The sequence below is a fragment of the Spermophilus citellus genome, assembly GCF_964194105.1.
Source record: "Spermophilus citellus genome assembly, chromosome: 11".
Taxonomy (NCBI): Eukaryota; Metazoa; Chordata; class Mammalia; order Rodentia; family Sciuridae; genus Spermophilus; species Spermophilus citellus.
Genome location: NC_138192.1, coordinates 8,372,543 through 8,396,644, shown reverse-complemented (window position 1 = coordinate 8,396,644; position 24,102 = coordinate 8,372,543).

The window sequence follows — 24,102 nt, the reverse complement described above, 5'->3', positions numbered from 1 at the left end:
CACAATAAAGTAGCTTCACGTTCTATCTCTACGTTTTGTTTCCTCTTGATGTAGCCTTAAGCCGTGACTGGCGAGAAACACTTTCATGGAAAGGGGTTGCCAAGTTTCCTAAAATTACGAATCTCCAGAAATCTCAGCAAATATTTTTTCACCCAAACTGGATGATACTTTCAGGTAATGATCAGTACACTAAGGCGACTTGGTTCCCCAAATTTCGTTCTTCTATGTTGAAGCGTTCGTTTCCAGTAACAGTTTAAATTTTTAGGTTTCACTCTGTTTTCTCCTATATTGATAGATGTATTTGGAACTCTAAATGCAACACGGTTTGTGCTAGCTTCTTGAAACATGACACAATAAAGTAGTTTCACGTTCTATCTCTATGTTTTGTTTCCTCTTGATGTAGCCCAATGCAGTGACTGGCGAGAAACACTTTCATGGAAAGGGGTTGCCAGGCTTCCCAAAATTACGAATCTCCAGAAATCTCAGCAAATATTTTTTCACCCAAACTGGATGATACTTTCAGGTAATGATCAGTACACTAAGGCGACTTGGTTCCCCAAATTTCGTTCTTCTATGTTGAAGCGTTCGTTTCCAGTAACAGTTTGAATTTTTAGGTTTCACTCTGTTTTCTCCTATATTGATAGATGTGTTTGGAACTCTAAATCCAACACGGTTTGTGCTAGGTTCTTGAAACTTGACACAATAAAGTAGTTTCACGTTCTATCTCTATGTTTTGTTTCCTCTTGATGTAGCCTTAAGCAGTGACTGGCGAGAAACACTTTCATGGAAAGGGGTTGCCAAGCTTCCTAAAATTACGAATCTCCAGAAATCTCAGCAAATATTTTTTCACCCAAACTGGATGATACTTTCAGGTAATGATCAGTACACTAAGGCGACTTGGTTCCCCAAATTTCGTTCTTCTATGTTGAAGCGTTCGTTTCCAGTAACAGTTTAAATTTTTAGGTTTCACTCTGTTTTCTCCTATATTGATAGATGTATTTGGAACTCTAAATCCAACACGGTTTGTGCTAGCTTCTTGAAACATGACACAATAAAGTAGTTTCACGTTCTATCTCTATGTTTTGTTTCCTCTTGATGTAGCCCAATGCAGTGACTGGCGAGAAACACTTTCATGGAAAGGGGTTGCCAGGCTTCCCAAAATTACGAATCTCCAGAAATCTCAGCAAATATTTTTTCACCCAAACTGGATGATACTTTCAGGTAATGATCAGTACACTAAGGCGACTTGGTTCCCCAAATTTCGTTCTTCTATGTTGAAGCGTTCGTTTCCAGTAACAGTTTGAATTTTTAGGTTTCACTCTGTTTTCTCCTATATTGATAGATGTGTTTGGAACTCTAAATCCAACACGGTTTGTGCTAGGTTCTTGAAACTTGACACAATAAAGTAGTTTCACGTTCTATCTCTATGTTTTGTTTCCTCTTGATGTAGCCTTAAGCAGTGACTGGCGAGAAACACTTTCATGGAAAGGGGTTGCCAAGCTTCCTAAAATTACGAATCTCCAGAAATCTCAGCAAATATTTTTTCACCCAAACTGGATGATACTTTCAGGTAATGATCAGTACACTAAGGCGACTTGGTTCCCCAAATTTCGTTCTTCTATGTTGAAGCGTTCGTTTCCAGTAACAGTTTGAATTTTTAGGTTTCACTCTGTTTTCTCCTATATTGATAGATGTATTTGGAACTCTAAATCCAACAGGGTTTGTGCTAGCTTCTTGAAACTTGACACAATAAAGTAGTTTCACGTTCTATCTCTACGTTTTGTTTCCTCTTGATGTAGCCCTAAGCAGTTACTGGCGGGAAACACTTTCATGGAAAGGGGTTGCCAAGCTTCCTAAAATTACGGATCTCCAGAAATCTCAGCAAATATTTTTTCACCCAAACTGGATGATACTTTCAGGTAATGATCAGTACACTAAGGCGACTTGGTTCCCCAAATTTCGTTCTTCTATGTTGAAGCGTTCGTTTCCAGTAACAGTTTGAATTTTTAGGTTTCACTCTGTTTTCTCCTATATTGATAGATGTATTTGGAACTCTAAATCCAACACGGTTTGTGCTGGCTTCTTGAAACATGACACAATAAAGTAGTTTCACATTCTATCTCTATGTTTTGTTTCCTCTTGATGTAGCCCAATGCAGTGACTGGCGAGAAACACTTTCATGGAAAGGGGTTGCCAGGCTTCCCAAAATTACGAATCTCCAGAAATCTCAGCAAATATTTTTTCACCCAAACTGGATGATACTTTCAGGTAATGATCAGTACACTAAGGCGACTTGGTTCCCCAAATTTCGTTCTTCTATGTTGAAGCGTTCGTTTCCAGTAACAGTTTGAATTTTTAGGTTTCACTCTGTTTTCTCCTATATTGATAGATGTATTTGGAACTCTAAATCCAACAAGGTTTGTGCTGGCTTCTTGAAACATGACACAATAAAGTAGTTTCACGTTCTATCTCTATGTTTTGTTTCCTCTTGGTGTAGCCCAATGCAGTGACTGGCGAGAAACACTTTTATGGAAAGGGGTTGCCAGGCTTCCCAAAATTACGAATCTCCAGAAATCTCAGCAAATATTTTTTCACCCAAACTGGATGATACTTTCAGGTAATGATCAGTACACTAAGGCGACTTGGTTCCCCAAATTTCGTTCTTCTATGTTGAAGCGTTCGTTTCCAGTAACAGTTTGAATTTTTAGGTTTCACTCTGTTTTCTCCTATATTGATAGATGTATTTGGAACTCTAAATCCAACACGGTTTGTGCTGGCTTCTTGAAACATGACACAATAAAGTAGTTTCACGTTCTATCTCTATGTTTTGTTTCCTCTTGATGTAGCCCAATGCAGTGACTGGCGAGAAACACTTTCATGGAAAGGGGTTGCCAGGCTTCCCAAAATTACGAATCTCCAGAAATCTCAGCAAATATTTTTTCACCCAAACTGGATGATACTTTCAGGTAATGATCAGTACACTAAGGCGACTTGGTTCCCCAAATTTCGTTCTTCTATGTTGAAGCGTTCGTTTCCAGTAACAGTTTGAATTTTTAGGTTTCACTCTGTTTTCTCCTATATTGATAGATGTATTTGGAACTCTAAATCCAACACGGTTTGTGCTAGCTTCTTGAAACATGACACAATAAAGTAGTTTCACGTTCTATCTCTATGTTTTGTTTCCTCTTGATGTAGCCCAATGCAGTGACTGGCGAGAAACACTTTCATGGAAAGGGGTTGCCAGGCTTCCCAAAATTACGAATCTCCAGAAATCTCAGCAAATATTTTTTCACCCAAACTGGATGATACTTTCAGGTAATGATCAGTACACTAAGGCGACTTGGTTCCCCAAATTTCGTTCTTCTATGTTGAAGCGTTCGTTTCCAGTAACAGTTTGAATTTTTAGGTTTCACTCTGTTTTCTCCTATATTGATAGATGTATTTGGAACTCTAAATCCAACGCGGTTTGTGCTAGGTTTTTGAAACTTGACACAATAAAGTAGTTTCACGTTCTATCTCTACGTTTTGTTTCCTCTTGATGTAGCCTTAAGCCGTGACTGGCGAGAAACACTTTCATGGAAAGGGGTTGCCAAGTTTCCCAAAATTACGAATCTCCAGAAATCTCAGCAAATATTTTTTCACCCAAACTGGATGATACTTTCAGGTAATGATCAGTACACTAAGGCGACTTGGTTCCCCAAATTTCGTTCTTCTATGTTGAAGCGTTCGTTTCCAGTAACAGTTTGAATTTTTAGGTTTCACTCTGTTTTCTCCTATATTGATAGATGTGTTTGGAACTCTAAATCCAACACGGTTTGTGCTAGGTTCTTGAAACTTGACACAATAAAGTAGTTTCACGTTCTATCTCTATGTTTTGTTTCCTCTTGATGTAGCCTTAAGCAGTGACTGGCGAGAAACACTTTCATGGAAAGGGGTTGCCAAGCTTCCTAAAATTACGAATCTCCAGAAATCTGAGCAAATATTTTTTCACCCAAACTGGTTGATACTTTCAGGTAATGATCAGTACACTAAGGCGACTTGGTTCCCCAAATTTCGTTCTTCTATGTTGAAGCGTTCGTTTCCAGTAACAGTTTGAATTTTTAGGTTTCACTCTGTTTTCTCCTATATTGATAGATGTATTTGGAACTCTAAATCCAACACGGTTTGTGCTAGCTTCTTGAAACTTGAAACAATAAAGTAGTTTCACGTTCTATCTCTACGTTTTGTTTCCTCTTCATGTAGCCCTAAGCAGTTACTGGCGGGAAACACTTTCATGGAAAGGGGTTGCCAAGCTTCCTAAAATTACGAATCTCCAGAAATCTCAGCAAATATTTTTTCACCCAAACTGGATGATACTTTCAGGTAATGATCAGTACACTAAGGCGACTTGGTTCCCCAAATTTCGTTCTTCTATGTTGAAGCGTTCGTTTCCAGTAACAGTTTGAATTTTTAGGTTTCACTCTGTTTTCTCCTATATTGATAGATGTATTTGGAACTCTAAATCCAACACGGTTTGTGCTGGCTTCTTGAAACATGACACAATAAAGTAGTTTCACGTTCTATCTCTATGTTTTGTTTCCTCTTGATGTAGCCCAATGCAGTGACTGGCGAGAAACACTTTCATGGAAAGGGGTTGCCAGGCTTCCCAAAATTACGAATCTCCAGAAATCTCAGCAAATATTTTTTCACCCAAACTGGATGATACTTTCAGGTAATGATCAGTACACTAAGGCGACTTGGTTCCCCAAATTTCGTTCTTCTATGTTGAAGCGTTCGTTTCCAGTAACAGTTTGAATTTTTAGGTTTCACTCTGTTTTCTCCTATATTGATAGATGTATTTGGAACTCTAAATCCAACAAGGTTTGTGCTGGCTTCTTGAAACATGACACAATAAAGTAGTTTCACGTTCTATCTCTATGTTTTGTTTCCTCTTGATGTAGCCCAATGCAGTGACTGGCGAGAAACACTTTCATGGAAAGGGGTTGCCAGGCTTCCCAAAATTACGAATCTCCAGAAATCTCAGCAAATATTTTTTCACCCAAACTGGATGATACTTTCAGGTAATGATCAGTACACTAAGGCGACTTGGTTCCCCAAATTTCGTTCTTCTATGTTGAAGCGTTCGTTTCCAGTAACAGTTTGAATTTTTAGGTTTCACTCTGTTTTCTCCTATATTGATAGATGTATTTGGAACTCTAAATCCAACACGGTTTGTGCTGGCTTCTTGAAACATGACACAATAAAGTAGTTTCACGTTCTATCTCTATGTTTTGTTTCCTCTTGATGTAGCCCAATGCAGTGACTGGCGAGAAACACTTTCATGGAAAGGGGTTGCCAGGCTTCCCAAAATTACGAATCTCCAGAAATCTCAGCAAATATTTTTTCACCCAAACTGGATGATACTTTCAGGTAATGATCAGTACACTAAGGCGACTTGGTTCCCCAAATTTCGTTCTTCTATGTTGAAGCGTTCGTTTCCAGTAACAGTTTGAATTTTTAGGTTTCACTCTGTTTTCTCCTATATTGATAGATGTATTTGGAACTCTAAATCCAACACGGTTTGTGCTAGCTTCTTGAAATATGACACAATAAAGTAGTTTCACGTTCTATCTCTTCGTTTTGTTTCCTCTTGATGTAGCCCAATGCAGTGACTGGCGAGAAACACTTTCATGGAAAGGGGTTGCCAGGCTTCCCAAAATTACGAATCTCCAGAAATCTCAGCAAATATTTTTTCACCCAAACTGGATGATACTTTCAGGTAATGATCAGTACACTAAGGCGACTTGGTTCCCCAAATTTCGTTCTTCTATGTTGAAGCGTTCGTTTCCAGTAACAGTTTGAATTTTTAGGTTTCACTCTGTTTTCTCCTATATTGATAGATGTATTTGGAACTCTAAATCCAACGCGGTTTGTGCTAGGTTTTTGAAACTTGACACAATAAAGTAGTTTCACGTTCCATCTCTACGTTTTGTTTCCTCTTGATGTAGCCTTAAGCCGTGACTGGCGAGAAACACTTTCATGGAAAGGGGTTGCCAAGTTTCCCAAAATTACGAATCTCCAGAAATCTCAGCAAATATTTTTTCACCCAAACTGGATGATACTTTCAGGTAATGATCAGTACACTAAGGCGACTTGGTTCCCCAAATTTCGTTCTTCTATGTTGAAGCGTTCGTTTCCAGTAACAGTTTGAATTTTTAGGTTTCACTCTGTTTTCTCCTATATTGATAGATGTGTTTGGAACTCTAAATCCAACACGGTTTGTGCTAGGTTCTTGAAACTTGACACAATAAAGTAGTTTCACGTTCTATCTCTATGTTTTGTTTCCTCTTGATGTAGCCTTAAGCAGTGACTGGCGAGAAACACTTTCATGGAAAGGGGTTGCCAAGCTTCCTAAAATTACGAATCTCCAGAAATCTGAGCAAATATTTTTTCACCCAAACTGGTTGATACTTTCAGGTAATGATCAGTACACTAAGGCGACTTGGTTCCCCAAATTTCGTTCTTCTATGTTGAAGCGTTCGTTTCCAGTAACAGTTTGAATTTTTAGGTTTCACTCTGTTTTCTCCTATATTGATAGATGTATTTGGAACTCTAAATCCAACACGGTTTGTGCTAGCTTCTTGAAACTTGAAACAATAAAGTAGTTTCACGTTCTATCTCTACGTTTTGTTTCCTCTTCATGTAGCCCTAAGCAGTTACTGGCGGGAAACACTTTCATGGAAAGGGGTTGCCAAGCTTCCTAAAATTACGAATCTCCAGAAATCTCAGCAAATATTTTTTCACCCAAACTGGATGATACTTTCAGGTAATGATCAGTACACTAAGGCGACTTGGTTCCCCAAATTTCGTTCTTCTATGTTGAAGCGTTCGTTTCCAGTAACAGTTTGAATTTTTAGGTTTCACTCTGTTTTCTCCTATATTGATAGATGTATTTGGAACTCTAAATCCAACACGGTTTGTGCTGGCTTCTTGAAACATGACACAATAAAGTAGTTTCACGTTCTATCTCTATGTTTTGTTTCCTCTTGATGTAGCCCAATGCAGTGACTGGCGAGAAACACTTTCATGGAAAGGGGTTGCCAGGCTTCCCAAAATTACGAATCTCCAGAAATCTCAGCAAATATTTTTTCACCCAAACTGGATGATACTTTCAGGTAATGATCAGTACTAAGGCGACTTGGTTCCCCAAATTTCGTTCTTCTATGTTGAAGCGTTCGTTTCCAGTAACAGTTTGAATTTTTAGGTTTCACTCTGTTTTCTCCTATATTGATAGATGTATTTGGAACTCGAAATCCAACAGGGTTTGTGCTAGCTTCTTGAAACTTGACACAATAAAGTAGTTTCAAGTTCTATCTCTATGTTTTGTTTCCTCTTGATGTAGCCCTAAGCAGTTACTGGCGAGAAACACTTTCATGGAAAGTGGTTGCCAAGCTTCCTAAAATTACGAATCTCCAGAAATCTCAGCAAATATTTTTTCACCCAAACTGGATGATACTTTCAGGTAATGATCAGTACACCTAGGCGACTTGGTTCCCCAAATTTCGTTCTTCTATGTTGAAGCGTTCGTTTCCAGTAACAGTTTGAATTTTTAGGTTTCACTCTGTTTCTCCTATATTGATAGATGTGTTTGGAACTCTAAATCCAACACGGTTTGTGCTAGGTTTTTGAAACTTGACACAATAAAGTAGTTTCACGTTCTATCTCTACGTTTTGTTTCCTCTTGATGTAGCCTTAAGCCGTGACTGGCGAGAAACACTTTCATGGAAAGGGGTTGCCAAGTTTCCCAAAATTACGAATCTCCAGAAATCTCAGCAAATATTTTTTCACCCAAACTGGATGATACTTTCAGGTAATGATCAGTACACTAAGGCGACTTGGTTCCCCAAATTTCGTTCTTCTATGTTGAAGCGTTCGTTTCCAGTAACAGTTTGAATTTTAAGGTTTCACTCTGTTTTCTCCTATATTGATAGATGTATTTGGAACTCTAAATCCAACACGGTTTGTGCTAGCTTCTTGAAACATGACACAATAAAGTAGTTTCACGTTCTATCTCTATGTTTTGTTTCCTCTTGATGTAGCCCAATGCAGTGACTGGCGAGAAACACTTTCATGGAAAGGGGTTGCCAGGCTTCCCAAAATTACGAATCTCCAGAAATCTCAGCAAATATTTTTTCACCCAAACTGGATGATACTTTCAGGTAATGATCAGTACACTAAGGCGACTTGGTTCCCCAAATTTCGTTCTTCTATGTTGAAGCGTTCGTTTCCAGTAACAGTTTGAATTTTTAGGTTTCACTCTGTTTTCTCCTATATTGATAGATGTGTTTGGAACTCTAAATCCAACACGGTTTGTGCTAGGTTCTTGAAACTTGACACAATAAAGTAGTTTCACGTTCTATCTCTATGTTTTGTTTCCTCTTGATGTAGCCTTAAGCAGTGACTGGCGAGAAACACTTTCTTGGAAAGGGGTTGCCAAGCTTCCTAAAATTACGAATCTCCAGAAATCTCAGCAAATATTTTTTCACCCAAACTGGATGATACTTTCAGGTAATGATCAGTACACTAAGGCGACTTGGTTCCCCAAATTTCGTTCTTCTATGTTGAAGCGTTCGTTTCCAGTAACAGTTTGAATTTTTAGGTTTCACTCTGTTTTCTCCTATATTGATAGATGTATTTGGAACTCTAAATCCAACAGGGTTTGTGCTAGCTTCTTGAAACTTGACACAATAAAGTAGTTTCATGTTCTGTCTCTACGTTTTGTTTCCTCTTGATGTAGCCCTAAGCAGTTACTGGCGGGAAACACTTTCATGGAAAGGGGTTGCCAAGCTTCCTAAAATTACGAATCTCCAGAAATCTCAGCAAATATTTTTTCACCCAAACTGGATGATACTTTCAGGTAATGATCAGTACACTAAGGCGACTTGGTTCCCCAAATTTCGTTCTTCTATGTTGAAGCGTTCGTTTCCAGTAACAGTTTGAATTTTAAGGTTTCACTCTGTTTTCTCCTATATTGATAGATGTATTTGGAACTCTAAATCCAACACGGTTTGTGCTAGCTTCTTGAAACATGACACAATAAAGTAGTTTCACGTTCTATCTCTATGTTTTGTTTCCTCTTGATGTAGCCCAATGCAGTGACTGGCGAGAAACACTTTCATGGAAAGGGGTTGCCAGGCTTCCCAAAATTACGAATCTCCAGAAATCTCAGCAAATATTTTTTCACCCAAACTGGATGATACTTTCAGGTAATGATCAGTACACTAAGGCGACTTGGTTCCCCAAATTTCGTTCTTCTATGTTGAAGCGTTCGTTTCCAGTAACAGTTTGAATTTTTAGGTTTCACTCTGTTTTCTCCTATATTGATAGATGTGTTTGGAACTCTAAATCCAACACGGTTTGTGCTAGGTTCTTGAAACTTGACACAATAAAGTAGTTTCACGTTCTATCTCTATGTTTTGTTTCCTCTTGATGTAGCCTTAAGCAGTGACTGGCGAGAAACACTTTCTTGGAAAGGGGTTGCCAAGCTTCCTAAAATTACGAATCTCCAGAAATCTCAGCAAATATTTTTTCACCCAAACTGGATGATACTTTCAGGTAATGATCAGTACACTAAGGCGACTTGGTTCCCCAAATTTCGTTCTTCTATGTTGAAGCGTTCGTTTCCAGTAACAGTTTGAATTTTTAGGTTTCACTCTGTTTTCTCCTATATTGATAGATGTATTTGGAACTCTAAATCCAACAGGGTTTGTGCTAGCTTCTTGAAACTTGACACAATAAAGTAGTTTCATGTTCTGTCTCTACGTTTTGTTTCCTCTTGATGTAGCCCTAAGCAGTTACTGGCGGGAAACACTTTCATGGAAAGGGGTTGCCAAGCTTCCTAAAATTACGAATCTCCAGAAATCTCAGCAAATATTTTTTCACCCAAACTGGATGATACTTTCAGGTAATGATCAGTACACTAAGGCGACTTGGTTCCCCAAATTTCGTTCTTCTATGTTGAAGCGTTCGTTTCCAGTAACAGTTTGAATTTTTAGGTTTCACTCTGTTTTCTCCTATATTGATAGATGTATTTGGAACTCTAAATCCAACACGGTTTGTGCTGGCTTCTTGAAACATGACACAATAAAGTAGTTTCACGTTCTATCTCTATGTTTTGTTTCCTCTTGATGTAGCCCAATGCAGTGACTGGCGAGAAACACTTTCATGCAAAGGGGTTGCCAAGCTTCCCAAAATTACGAATCTCCAGAAATCTCAGCAAATATTTTTTCACCCAAACTGGATGATACTTTCAGGTAATGATCAGTACACTAAGGCGACTTGGTTCCCCAAATTTCGTTCTTCTATGTTGAAGCGTTCGTTTCCAGTAACAGTTTGAATTTTTAGGTTTCACTCTGTTTTCTCCTATATTGATAGATGTATTTGGAACTCTAAATCCAACACGGTTTGTGCTAGCTTCTTGAAACATGACACAATAAAGTAGTTTCACGTTCTATCTCTATGTTTTGTTTCCTCTTGATGTAGCCCAATGCAGTGACTGGCGAGAAACACTTTCATGGAAAGGGGTTGCCAGGCTTCCCAAAATTACGAATCTCCAGAAATCTCAGCAAATATTTTTTCACCCAAACTGGATGATACTTTCAGGTAATGATCAGTACACTAAGGCGACTTGGTTCCCCAAATTTCGTTCTTCTATGTTGAAGCGTTCGTTTCCAGTAACAGTTTGAATTTTTAGGTTTCACTCTGTTTTCTCCTATATTGATAGATGTATTTGGAACTCTAAATCCAACGCGGTTTGTGCTAGGTTTTTGAAACTTGACACAATAAAGTAGTTTCACGTTCTATCTCTACGTTTTGTTTCCTCTTGATGTAGCCTTAAGCCGTGACTGGCGAGAAACACTTTCATGGAAAGGGGTTGCCAAGTTTCCCAAAATTACGAATCTCCAGAAACCTCAGCAAATATTTTTTCACCCAAACTGGATGATACTTTCAGGTAATGATCAGTACACTAAGGCGACTTGGTTCCCCAAATTTCGTTCTTCTATGTTGAAGCGTTCGTTTCCAGTAACAGTTTGAATTTTTAGGTTTCACTCTGTTTTCTCCTATATTGATAGATGTGTTTGGAACTCTAAATCCAACACGGTTTGTGCTAGGTTCTTGAAACTTGACACAATAAAGTAGTTTCACGTTCTATCTCTATGTTTTGTTTCCTCTTGATGTAGCCTTAAGCAGTGACTGGCGAGAAACACTTTCATGGAAAGGGGTTGCCAAGCTTCCTAAAATTACGAATCTCCAGAAATCTGAGCAAATATTTTTTCACCCAAACTGGTTGATACTTTCAGGTAATGATCAGTACACTAAGGCGACTTGGTTCCCCAAATTTCGTTCTTCTATGTTGAAGCGTTCGTTTCCAGTAACAGTTTGAATTTTTAGGTTTCACTCTGTTTTCTCCTATATTGATAGATGTATTTGGAACTCTAAATCCAACACGGTTTGTGCTGGCTTCTTGAAACATGACACAATAAAGTAGTTTCACGTTCTATCTCTATGTTTTGTTTCCTCTTGATGTAGCCCAATGCAGTGACTGGCGAGAAACACTTTCATGGAAAGGGGTTGCCAGGCTTCCCAAAATTACGAATCTCCAGAAATCTCAGCAAATATTTTTTCACCCAAACTGGATGATACTTTCAGGTAATGATCAGTACACTAAGGCGACTTGGTTCCCCAAATTTCGTTCTTCTATGTTGAAGCGTTCGTTTCCAGTAACAGTTTGAATTTTTAGGTTTCACTCTGTTTTCTCCTATATTGATAGATGTATTTGGAACTCTAAATCCAACAGGGTTTGTGCTAGCTTCTTGAAACTTGACACAATAAAGTAGTTTCAAGTTCTATCTCTATGTTTTGTTTCCTCTTGATGTAGCCCTAAGCAGTTACTGGCGAGAAACACTTTCATGGAAAGTGGTTGTCAAGCTTCCTAAAATTACGAATCTCCAGAAATCTCAGCAAATATTTTTTCACCCAAACTGGATGATACTTTCAGGTAATGATCAGTACACCTAGGCGACTTGGTTCCCCAAATTTCGTTCTTCTATGTTGAAGCGTTCGTTTCCAGTAACAGTTTGAATTTTTAGGTTTCACTCTGTTTCTCCTATATTGATAGATGTGTTTGGAACTCTAAATCCAACACGGTTTGTGCTAGGTTTTTGAAACTTGACACAATAAAGTAGTTTCACGTTCTATCTCTACGTTTTGTTTCCTCTTGATGTAGCCTTAAGCCGTGACTGGCGAGAAACACTTTCATGGAAAGGGGTTGCCAAGTTTCCCAAAATTACGAATCTCCAGAAATCTCAGCAAATATTTTTTCACCCAAACTGGATGATACTTTCAGGTAATGATCAGTACACTAAGGCGACTTGGTTCCCCAAATTTCGTTCTTCTATGTTGAAGCGTTCGTTTCCAGTAACAGTTTGAATTTTAAGGTTTCACTCTGTTTTCTCCTATATTGATAGATGTATTTGGAACTCTAAATCCAACACGGTTTGTGCTAGCTTCTTGAAACATGACACAATAAAGTAGTTTCACGTTCTATCTCTATGTTTTGTTTCCTCTTGATGTAGCCCAATGCAGTGACTGGCGAGAAACACTTTCATGGAAAGGGGTTGCCAGGCTTCCCAAAATTACGAATCTCCAGAAATCTCAGCAAATATTTTTTCACCCAAACTGGATGATACTTTCAGGTAATGATCAGTACACTAAGGCGACTTGGTTCCCCAAATTTCGTTCTTCTATGTTGAAGCGTTCGTTTCCAGTAACAGTTTGAATTTTTAGGTTTCACTCTGTTTTCTCCTATATTGATAGATGTGTTTGGAACTCTAAATCCAACACGGTTTGTGCTAGGTTCTTGAAACTTGACACAATAAAGTAGTTTCACGTTCTATCTCTATGTTTTGTTTCCTCTTGATGTAGCCTTAAGCAGTGACTGGCGAGAAACACTTTCTTGGAAAGGGGTTGCCAAGCTTCCTAAAATTACGAATCTCCAGAAATCTCAGCAAATATTTTTTCACCCAAACTGGATGATACTTTCAGGTAATGATCAGTACACTAAGGCGACTTGGTTCCCCAAATTTCGTTCTTCTATGTTGAAGCGTTCGTTTCCAGTAACAGTTTGAATTTTTAGGTTTCACTCTGTTTTCTCCTATATTGATAGATGTATTTGGAACTCTAAATCCAACAGGGTTTGTGCTAGCTTCTTGAAACTTGACACAATAAAGTAGTTTCATGTTCTGTCTCTACGTTTTGTTTCCTCTTGATGTAGCCCTAAGCAGTTACTGGCGGGAAACACTTTCATGGAAAGGGGTTGCCAAGCTTCCTAAAATTACGAATCTCCAGAAATCTCAGCAAATATTTTTTCACCCAAACTGGATGATACTTTCAGGTAATGATCAGTACACTAAGGCGACTTGGTTCCCCAAATTTCGTTCTTCTATGTTGAAGCGTTCGTTTCCAGTAACAGTTTGAATTTTTAGGTTTCACTCTGTTTTCTCCTATATTGATAGATGTATTTGGAACTCTAAATCCAACACGGTTTGTGCTGGCTTCTTGAAACATGACACAATAAAGTAGTTTCACGTTCTATCTCTATGTTTTGTTTCCTCTTGATGTAGCCCAATGCAGTGACTGGCGAGAAACACTTTCATGGAAAGGGGTTGCCAGGCTTCCCAAAATTACGAATCTCCAGAAATCTCAGCAAATATTTTTTCACCCAAACTGGATGATACTTTCAGGTAATGATCAGTACACTAAGGCGACTTGGTTCCCCAAATTTCGTTCTTCTATGTTGAAGCGTTCGTTTCCAGTAACAGTTTGAATTTTTAGGTTTCACTCTGTTTTCTCCTATATTGATAGATGTATTTGGAACTCTAAATCCAACACGGTTTGTGCTAGCTTCTTGAAACTTGACACAATAAAGTAGTTTCACGTTCTATCTCTACGTTTTGTTTCCTCTTCATGTAGCCCTAAGCAGTTACTGGCGGGAAACACTTTCATGGAAAGGGGTTGCCAAGCTTCCTAAAATTACGAATCTCCAGAAATCTCAGCAAATATTTTTTCACCCAAACTGGATGATACTTTCAGGTAATGATCAGTACACTAAGGCGACTTGGTTCCCCAAATTTCGTTCTTCTATGTTGAAGCGTTCGTTTCCAGTAACAGTTTGAATTTTTAGGTTTCACTCTGTTTTCTCCTATATTGATAGATGTATTTGGAACTCTAAATCCAACACGGTTTGTGCTGGCTTCTTGAAACATGACACAATAAAGTAGTTTCACGTTCTATCTCTATGTTTTGTTTCCTCTTGATGTAGCCCAATGCAGTGACTGGCGAGAAACACTTTCATGGAAAGGGGTTGCCAGGCTTCCCAAAATTACGAATCTCCAGAAATCTCAGCAAATATTTTTTCACCCAAACTGGATGATACTTTCAGGTAATGATCAGTACACTAAGGCGACTTGGTTCCCCAAATTTCGTTCTTCTATGTTGAAGCGTTCGTTTCCAGTAACAGTTTGAATTTTTAGGTTTCACTCTGTTTTCTCCTATATTGATAGATGTATTTGGAACTCTAAATCCAACACGGTTTGTGCTAGCTTCTTGAAACATGACACAATAAAGTAGTTTCACGTTCTATCTCTATGTTTTGTTTCCTCTTGATGTAGCCCAATGCAGTGACTGGCGAGAAACACTTTCATGGAAAGGGGTTGCCAGGCTTCCCAAAATTACGAATCTCCAGAAATCTCAGCAAATATTTTTTCACCCAAACTGGATGATACTTTCAGGTAATGATCAGTACACTAAGGCGACTTGGTTCCCGAAATTTCGTTCTTCTATGTTGAAGCGTTCGTTTCCAGTAACAGTTTGAATTTTTAGGTTTCACTCTGTTTTCTCCTATATTGATAGATGTGTTTGGAACTCTAAATCCAACACAGTTTGTGCTAGGTTCTTGAAACTTGACACAATAAAGTAGTTTCACGTTCTATCTCTATGTTTTGTTTCCTCTTGATATAGCCTTAAGCAGTGACTGGCGAGAAACACTTTCATGGAAAGGGGTTGCCAAGCTTCCTAAAATTACGAATCTCCAGAAATCTCAGCAAATATTTTTTCACCCAAACTGGATGATACTTTCAGGTAATGATCAGTACACTAAGGTGACTTGGTTCCCCAAATTTCGTTCTTCTATGTTGAAGCGTTCGTTTCCAGTAACAGTTTGAATTTTTAGGTTTCACTCTGTTTTCTCCTATATTGATAGATGTATTTGGAACTCTAAATCCAACAGGGTTTGTGCTAGCTTCTTGAAACTTGACACAATAAAGTAGTTTCACGTTCTATCTCTACGTTTTGTTTCCTCTTGATGTAGCCCTAAGCAGTTACTGGCGGGAAACACTTTCATGGAAAGGGGTTGCCAAGCTTCCTAAAATTACGAATCTCCAGAAATCTCAGCAAATATTTTTTCACCCAAACTGGATGATACTTTCAGGTAATGATCAGTACACTAAGGCGACTTGGTTCCCCAAATTTCGTTCTTCTATGTTGAAGCGTTCGTTTCCAGTAACAGTTTGAATTTTTAGGTTTCACTCTGTTTTCTCCTATATTGATAGATGTATTTGGAACTCTAAATCCAACACGGTTTGTGCTGGCTTCTTGAAACATGACACAATAAAGTAGTTTCACGTTCTATCTCTATGTTTTGTTTCCTCTTGATGTAGCCCAATGCAGTGACTGGCGAGAAACACTTTCATGGAACGGGGTTGCCAGGCTTCCCAAAATTACGAATCTCCAGAAATCTCAGCAAATATTTTTTCACCCAAACTGGATGATACTTTCAGGTAATGATCAGTACACTAAGGCGACTTGGTTCCCCAAATTTCGTTCTTCTATGTTGAAGCGTTCGTTTCCAGTAACAGTTTGAATTTTTAGGTTTCACTCTGTTTTCTCCTATATTGATAGATGTATTTGGAACTCTAAATCCAACACGGTTTGTGCTAGGTTCTTGAAACTTGACACAATAAAGTAGTTTCACGTTCTATCTCTATGTTTTGTTTCCTCTTGATGTAGCCTTAAGCAGTGACTGGCGAGAAACACTTTCATGGAAAGGGGTTGCCAAGCTTCCTAAAATTACGAATCTCCAGAAATCTCAGCAAATATTTTTTCACCCAAACTGGATGATACTTTCAGGTAATGATCAGTACACTAAGGCGACTTGGTTCCTCAAATTTCGTTCTTCTATGTTGAAGCGTTCGTTTCCAGTAACAGTTTGAATTTTTAGGTTTCACTCTGTTTTCTCCTATATTGATAGATGTATTTGGAACTCTAAATCCAACAGGGTTTGTGCTAGCTTCTTGAAACTTGACACAATAAAGTAGTTTCACGTTCTATCTCTACGTTTTGTTTCCTCTTGATGTAGCCCTAAGCAGTTACTGGCGGGAAACACTTTCATGGAAATGGGTTGCCAAGCTTCCTAAAATTACGAATCTCCAGAAATCTCAGTAAATATTTTTTCACCCAAACTGGATGATACTTTCAGGTAATGATCAGTACACTAAGGCGACTTGGTTCCCCAAATTTCGTTCTTCTATGTTGAAGCGTTCGTTTCCAGTAACAGTTTGAATTTTTAGGTTTCACTCTGTTTTCTCCTATATTGATAGATGTATTTGGAACTCTAAATCCAACACGGTTTGTGCTGGCTTCTTGAAACATGACACAATAAAGTAGTTTCACGTTCTATCTCTATGTTTTGTTTCCTCTTGATGTAGCCCAATGCAGTGACTGGCGAGAAACACTTTCATGGAAAGGGGTTGCCAGGCTTCCCAAAATTACGAATCTCCAGAAATCTCAGCAAATATTTTTTCACCCAAACTGGATGATACTTTCAGGTAATGATCAGTACACTAAGGCGACTTGGTTCCCCAAATTTCGTTCTTCTATGTTGAAGCGTTCGTTTCCAGTAACAGTTTGAATTTTTAGGTTTCACTCTGTTTTCTCCTATATAGATAGATGTATTTGGAACTCTAAATCCAACACGGTTTGTGCTGGCTTCTTGAAACATGACACAATAAAGTAGTTTCACGTTCTATGTCTATGTTTTGTTTCCTCTTGATGTAGCCCAATGCAGTGACTGGCGAGAAACACTTTCATGGAAAGGGGTTGCCAGGCTTCCCAAAATTACGAATCTCCAGAAATCTCAGCAAATATTTTTTCACCCAAACTGGATGATACTTTCAGGTAATGATCAGTACACTAAGGCGACTTGGTTCCCCAAATTTCGTTCTTCTATGTTGAAGCGTTCGTTTCCAGTAACAGTTTGAATTTTTAGGTTTCACTCTGTTTTCTCCTATATTGATAGATGTATTTGGAACTCTAAATCCAACAGGGTTTGTGCTAGCTTCTTGAAACTTGACACAATAAAGTAGTTTCAAGTTCTATCTCTACGTTTTGTTTCCTCTTGATGTAGCCCTAAGCAGTTACTGGCGAGAAACACTTTCATGGAAAGTGGTTGCCAAGCTTCCTAAAATTACGAATCTCCAGAAATCTCAGCAAATATTTTTTCACCCAAACTGGATGATACGTTCAGGTAATGATCAGTACACCTAGGCGACTTGGTTCCCCAAATTTCGTTCTTCTATGTTGAAGCGTTCGTTTCCAGTAACAGTTTGAATTTTTAGGTTTCACTCTGTTTCTCCTATATTGATAGATGTGTTTGGAACTCTAAATCCAACACGGTTTGTGCTAGGTTTTTGAAACTTGACACAATAAAGTAGTTTCACGTTCTATCTCTACGTTTTGTTTCCTCTTGATGTAGCCTTAAGCCGTGACTGGCGAGAAACACTTTCATGGAAAGGGGTTGGCAAGTTTCCCAAAATTACGAATCTCCAGAAATCTCAGCAAATATTTTTTCACCCAAACTGGATGATACTTTCAGGTAATGATCAGTACACTAAGGCGACTTGGTTCCCCAAATTTCGTTCTTCTATTTTGAAGCGTTCGTTTCCAGTAACAGTTTGAATTTTTAGGTTTCACTCTGTTTTCTCCTATATTGATAGATGTGTTTGGAACTCTAAATCCAACACGGTTTGTGCTAGGTTCTTGAAACTTGACACAATAAAGTAGTTTCACGTTCTATCTCTATGTTTTGTTTCCTCTTGATGTAGCCTTAAGCAGTGACTGGCGAGAAACACTTTCATGCAAAGGGGTTGCCAAGCTTCCTAAAATTACGAATCTCCAGAAATCTCAGCAAATATTTTTTCACCCAAACTGGATGATACTTTCAGGTAATGATCAGTACACTAAGGCGACTTGGTTCCCCAAATTTCGTTCTTCTATGTTGAAGCGTTCGTTTCCAGTAACAGTTTGAAATTTTAGGTTTCACTCTGTTTTCTCCTATATTGATAGATGTATTTGGAACTCTAAATCCAACACGGTTTGTGCTAGCTTCTTGAAACTTGAAACAATAAAGTAGTTTCACGTTCTATCTCTACGTTTTGTTTACTCTTCATGTAGCCCTAAGCAGTTACTGGCGGGAAACACTTTCATGGAAAGGAGTTTGCAAGCTTCCTAAAATTACGAATCTCCAGAAATCTCAGCAAATATTTTTTCACCCAAACTGGATGATACTTTCAGGTAATGATCAGTACACTAAGGCGACTTGGTTCCCCAAATTTCGTTCTTCTATGTTGAAGCGTTCGTTTCCAGTAACAGTTTGAATTTTTAGGTTTCACTCTGTTTTCTCCTATATTGATAGATGTATTTGGAACTCTAAATCCAACACGGTTTGTGCTGGCTTCTTGAAACATGACACAATAAAGTAGTTTCACGTTCTATCTCTATGTTTTGTTTCCTCTTGATGTAGCCCAATGCAGTGACTGGCGAGAAACACTTTCATGGAAAGGGGTTGCCAGGCTTCCCAAAATTACGAATCTCCAGAAATCTCAGCAAATATTTTTTCACCCAAACTGGATGATACTTTCAGGTAATGATCAGTACACTAAGGCGACTTGGTTCCCCAAATTTCGTTCTTCTATGTTGAAGCGTTCGTTTCCAGTAACAGTTTGAATTTTTAGGTTTCACTCTGTTTTCTCCTATATTGATAGATGTATTTGGAACTCTCAATCCAACAGGGTTTGTGCTACCTTCTTGAAACTTGACACAATAAAGTAGTTTCACGTTCTATCTCTACGTTTTGTTTCCTCTTGATGTAGCCCTAAGCAGTTACTGGCGGGAAACACTTTCATGGAAAGGGGTTGCCAAGCTTCCTAAAATTACGAATCTCCAGAAATCTCAGCAAATATTTTTTCACCCAAACTGGATGATACTTTCAGGTAATGATCAGTACACTAAGGCGACTTGGTTCCCCAAATTTCGTTCTTCTATGTTGAAGCGTTCGTTTCCAGTAACAGTTTGAATTTTTAGGTTTCACTCTGTTTTCTCCTATATTGATAGATGTATTTGGAACTCTAAATCCAACACGGTTTGTGCTGGCTTCTTGAAACATGACACAATAAAGTAGTTTCACGTTCTATCTCTATGTTTTGTTTCCTCTTGATGTAGCCCAATGCAGTGACTGGCGAGAAACACTTTCATGGAAAGGGGTTGCCAGGCTTCCCAAAATTACGAATCTCCAGAAATCTCAGCAAATATTTTTTCACCCAAACTGGATGATACTTTCAGGTAATGATCAGTACACTAAGGCGACTTGGTTCCCCAAATTTCGTTCTTCTATGTTGAAGCGTTCGTTTCCAGTAACAGTTTGAATTTTTAGGTTTCACTCTGTTTTCTCCTATATTGATAGATGTGTTTGGAACTCTAAATCCAACACGGTTTGTGCTAGGTTCTTGAAACTTGACACAATAAAGTAGTTTCACGTTCTATCTCTATGTTTTGTTTCCTCTTGATGTAGCCCAATGCAGTGACTGGCGAGAAACACTTTCATGGAAAGGGGTTGCCAAGCTTCCTAAAATTACGAATCTCCAGAAATCTCAGCAAATATTTTTTCACCCAAACTGGATGATACTTTCAGGTAATGATCAGTACACTAAGGCGACTTGGTTCCTCAAATTTCGTTCTTCTATGTTGAAGCGTTCGTTTCCAGTAACAGTTTGAATTTTTAGGTTTCACTCTGTTTTCTCCTATATTGATAGATGTATTTGGAACTCTAAATCCAACAGGGTTTGTGCTAGCTTCTTGAAACTTGACACAATAAAGTAGTTTCACGTTCTATCTCTATGTTTTGTTTCCTCTTGATGTAGCCCAATGCAGTGACTGGCGAGAAACACTTTCATGGAAAGGGGTTGCCAGGCTTCCCAAAATTACGAATCTCCAGAAATCTCAGCAAATATTTTTTCACCCAAACTGGATGATACTTTCAGGTAATGATCAGTACACTAAGGCGACTTGGTTCCCCAAATTTCGTTCTTCTATGTTGAAGCGTTCGTTTCCAGTAACAGTTTGAATTTTTAGGTTTCACTCTGTTTTCTCCTATATTGATAGATGTATTTGGAACTCTAAATCCAACAGGGTTTGTGCTAGCTTCTTGAAACTTGACACAATAAAGTAGTTTCAAGTTCTATCTCTACGTTTTGTTTCCTCTTGATGTAGCCCTAAGCAGTTACTGGCGAGAAACACTTTCATGGAAAGTGGTTGCCAAGCTTCCTAAAATTACGAATCTCCAGAAATCTCAGCAAATATTTTTTCACCCAAACTGGATGATACGTTCAGGTAATGATCAGTACACCTAGGCGACTTGGTTCCCCAAATTTCGTTCTTCTATGTTGAAGCGTTCGTTTCCAGTAACAGTTTGAATTTTTAGGTTTCACTCTGTTTCTCCTATATTGATAGATGTGTTTGGAACTCTAAATCCAACACGGTTTGTGCTAGGTTTTTGAAACTTGACACAATAAAGTAGTTTCACGTTCTATCTCTACGTTTTGTTTCCTCTTGATGTAGCCTTAAGCCGTGACTGGCGAGAAACACTATCATGGAAAGGGGTTGGCAAGTTTCCCAAAATTACGAATCTCCAGAAATCTCAGCAAATATTTTTTCACCCAAACTGGATGATACTTTCAGGTAATGATCAGTACACTAAGGCGACTTGGTTCCCCAAATTTCGTTCTTCTATGTTGAAGCGTTCGTTTCCAGTAACAGTTTGAATTTTTAGGTTTCACTCTGTTTTCTCCTATATTGATAGATGTATTTGGAACTCTAAATTCAACACGGTTTGTGCTAGCTTCTTGAAACATGACACAATAAACTAGTTTCACGTTCTATCTCTATGTTTTGTTTCCTCTTGATGTAGCCCAATGCAGTGACTGGCGAGAAACACTTTCATGGAAAGGGGTTGCCAGACTTCCCAAAATTACGAATCTCCAGAAATCTCAGCAAATATTTTTTCACCCAAACTGGATGATACTTTCAGGTAATGATCAGTACACTAAGGCGACTTGGTTCCCCAAATTTCGTTCTTCTATGTTGAAGCGTTCGTTTCCAGTAACAGTTTGAATTTTTAGGTTTCACTCTGTTTTCTCCTATATTGATAGATGTGTTTGGAACTCTAAATCCAACACGGTTTGTGCTAGGTTCTTGAAACTTGACACAATAAAGTAGTTTCACGTTCTATCTCTATGTTTTGTTTCCTCTTGATGTAGCCTTAAGCAGTGACTGGCGAGAAACACTTTCATGCAAAGGGGTTGCCAAGCTTCCTAAAATTACGAATCTCCAGAAATCTCAGCAAATATTTTTTCACCCAAACTGGATGATACTTTCAGGTAATGATCAGTACACTAAGGCGACTTGGTTCCCCAAATTTCGTTCTTCTATGTTGAAGCGTTCGTTTCCAGTAACAGTTTGAATTTTTAGGTTTCACTCTGTTTTCTCCTATATTGATAGATGTATTTGGAACTCTAAATCCAACACGGTTTGTGCTAGCTTCTTGAAACTTGAAACAATAAAGTAGTTTCACGTTCTATCTCTACGTTTTGTTTACTCTTCATGTAGCCCTAAGCAGTTACTGGCGGGAAACACTTTCATGGAAAGGGGTTGCCAAGCTTCCTAAAATTACGAATCTCCAGAAATCTCAGCAAATATTTTTTCACCCAAACTGGATGATACTTTCAGGTAATGATCAGTACACTAAGGCGACTTGGTTCCCCAAATTTCGTTCTTCTATGTTGAAGCGTTCGTTTCCAGTAACAGTTTGAATTTTTAGGTTTCACTCTGTTTTCTCCTATATTGATAGATGTATTTGGAACTCTAAATCCAACACGGTTTGTGCTGGCTTCTTGAAACATGACACAATAAAGTAGTTTCACGTTCTATCTCTATGTTTTGTTTCCTCTTGATGTAGCCCAATGCAGTGACTGGCGAGAAACACTTTCATGGAAAGGGGTTGCCAGGCTTCCCAAAATTACGAATCTCCAGAAATCTCAGCAAATATTTTTTCACCCAAACTGGATGATACTTTCAGGTAATGATCAGTACACTAAGGCGACTTGGTTCCCCAAATTTCGTTCTTCTATGTTGAAGCGTTCGTTTCCAGTAACAGTTTGAATTTTTAGGTTTCACTCTGTTTTCTCCTATATTGATAGATGTATTTGGAACTCTAAATCCAACACGGTTTTTGCTGGCTTCTTGAAACATGACACAATAAAGTAGTTTCACGTTCTATCTCTATGTTTTGTTTCCTCTTGATGTAGCCCAATGCAGTGACTGGCGAGAAACACTTTCATGGAAAGGGGTTGCCAGGCTTCCCAAAATTATGAATCTCCAGAAATCTCAGCAAATATTTTTTCACCCAAACTGGATGATACTTTCAGGTAATGATCAGTACACTAAGGCGACTTGGTTCCCCAAATTTCGTTCTTCTATGTTGAAGCGTTCGTTTCCAGTAACAGTTTGAATTTTTAGGTTTCACTCTGTTTTCTCCTATATTGATAGATGTGTTTGGAACTCTAAATCCAACACGGTTTGTGCTAGGTTCTTGAAACTTGACACAATAAAGTAGTTTCACGTTCTATCTCTATGTTTTGTTTCCTCTTGATGTAGCCTTAAGCAGTGACTGGCGAGAAACACTTTCATGGAAAGGGGTTGCCAGGCTTCCCAAAATTACGAATCTCCAGAAATCTCAGCAAATATTTTTTCACCCAAACTGGATGATACTTTCAGGTAATGATCAGTACACTAAGGCGACTTGGTTCCCCAAATTTCGTTCTTCTATGTTGAAGCGTTCGTTTCCAGTAACAGTTTGAATTTTTAGGTTTCACTCTGTTTTCTCCTATATTGATAGATGTATTTGGAACTCTAAATCCAACAGGGTTTGTGCTAGCTTCTTGAAACTTGACACAATAAAGTAGTTTCAAGTTCTATCTCTACGTTTTGTTTCCTCTTGATGTAGCCCTAAGCAGTTACTGGCGAGAAACACTTTCATGGAAAGTGGTTGCCAAGCTTCCTAAAATTACGAATCTCCAGAAATCTCAGCAAATATTTTTTCACCCAAACTGGATGATACTTTCAGGTAATGATCAGTACACTAAGGCGACTTGGTTCCCCAAATTTCGTTCTTCTATGTTGAAGCGTTCGTTTCCAGTAACAGTTTGAATTTTTAGGTTTCACTCTGTTTTCTCCTATATTGATAGATGTATTTGGAACTCTAAATCCAACACGGTTTGTGCTAGCTTCTTGAAACTTGACACAATAAAGTAGTTTCACGTTCTATCTCTATGTTTTGTTTCCTCTTGATGTAGCCTTAAGCAGTGACTGGCGAGAAACACTTTCATGGAAAGGGGTTGCCAAGCTTCCTAAAATTACGAATCTCCAGAAATCTCAGCAAGTATTTTTTCACCCAAACTGGATGATACTTTCAGGTAATGATCAGTACACTAAGGCGACTTGGTTCCCCAAATTTCGTTCTTCTATGTTGAAGCGTTCGTTTCCAGTAACAGTTTGAATTTTTAGGTTTCACTCTGTTTTCTCCTATATTGATAGATGTATTTGGAACTCTAAATCCAACAGGGTTTGTGCTAGCTTCTTGAAACTTGACACAATAAAGTAGTTTCACGTTCTATC